Source organism: Leptonychotes weddellii, unplaced genomic scaffold (assembly GCF_054177405.1).
Source record: "Leptonychotes weddellii isolate Sample4059 unplaced genomic scaffold, ASM5417740v2 HiC_scaffold_10967, whole genome shotgun sequence".
NCBI lineage: Eukaryota > Metazoa > Chordata > Mammalia > Carnivora > Phocidae > Leptonychotes > Leptonychotes weddellii.
The window spans coordinates 5787-7106 of NW_027686970.1; the positions used below are offsets into that span (position 1 = coordinate 5787).

Below are 1320 nucleotides of genomic sequence, written 5' to 3' on the forward strand. Positions count from 1 at the left end.
TTAGTCACTGTGTTCAGTCATCACTGGATGATGCAAGCCATTTGCAAATCAAGTAACGCACTTTAAAGCTTCCCTTGATAAATGTTTTTACTACCCTGTGTCAAATAAACAGCAGGGAGAAGGAAACAAAATACTTGAGAGCAGGGATGGAAATAATGACAGCTGGATGAAGACTTGGCTCTTGATAGGCAGCCTGTTATCCTAGGATGACAAAGGAGTTAAACAATTATATCAAGTGGAGCACCTGGCTGGCTCAGTCTATAGAACGCGGGACTCTTAATCACGGGGTTGTGAGTTTGAGCCCCAAGCTGGGGGTAGAGATTACTTAAAGAAAAAAAAAATTCTATCAATCCCCATGCCAAGGCCCCAGCGGGGGACGAGGAAGAGTCCGGGTTGAGCCCCAGCTGAGTCGAGGGCTCGCGCTCTAGTCTCCCAGGCCCACCCTACCTAAAGAGATGAGTGGTGGATTGGCCCCAAGTAAAAGCACAGTGGATGTATCCAACTTGCCCTTTTCCCTGACCAACAATGACTTATACCGGATATTTTCCAAGTATGGCAAAGTTGTAAAGGTTACTATCATGAAAGATAAAGATACCAGGAAGAGTAAAGGGGTTGCATTTATTTTATTTTTGGATAAAGACTCTGCACAAAACTGTACCAGGGCAATAAACAACAAACAGTTATTTGGTAGAGTGATAAAAGCAAGCATTGCTATAGACAATGGAAGAGCAGCCGAGTTCATCCGAAGACGAAACTACTTGGATAAATCTAAGTGTTATGAATGTGGGGAAAGTGGACACTTAAGTTATGCCCGTCCTAAAAATATGCTTGGAGAACGGGAACCTCCAAAGAAGAAAGAGAAAAAGAAAAAAAAGAAAATTCCTGAACCAGAAGAAGAAATTGAAGAAGTGGAAGAAAGTGAAGATGAAGGGGAAGATCCTGCTCTTGACAGTCTTAGTCAGGCCAGAGCTTTCCAGCAAGCCAAAATTGAAGAAGAACAGAAAAAATGGAAACCCAGTTCAGGGGGTCCCTCAACATCAGATGATTCAAGACGCCCAAGGATAAAGAAAAGCACATATTTCAGTGATGAGGAAGAACTGAGTGATTAAAATTTTATTTATTATGTAAATATCATTAAAATTTTTTTTTAAATCTTGGGGTACCAAGTTCAGTTGGGATTAAAGATTACTTTTAGAATTTGTGCATAAAGAACACTTAGTACCAAACAATTTTTTACTATAAAGTAGGTTCATAGGAAATTGAAAATAATTTTAAAGTATCATGTTTCTATCTTGCCTTAGCAGAGTAATAAAAATCAAG

The 1320-nt window shown here is 39.7% G+C and overlaps 1 pseudogene; it reads left to right on the forward strand.

The window, feature by feature from the left end:
* The first annotated feature begins 361 nt into the window (after nucleotides 1–361).
* LOC102745484 (zinc finger CCHC-type and RNA-binding motif-containing protein 1 pseudogene) lies at nucleotides 362–1314 on the forward strand (annotated as a pseudogene).
* The last annotated feature ends 6 nt before the right edge of the window (nucleotides 1315–1320 follow it).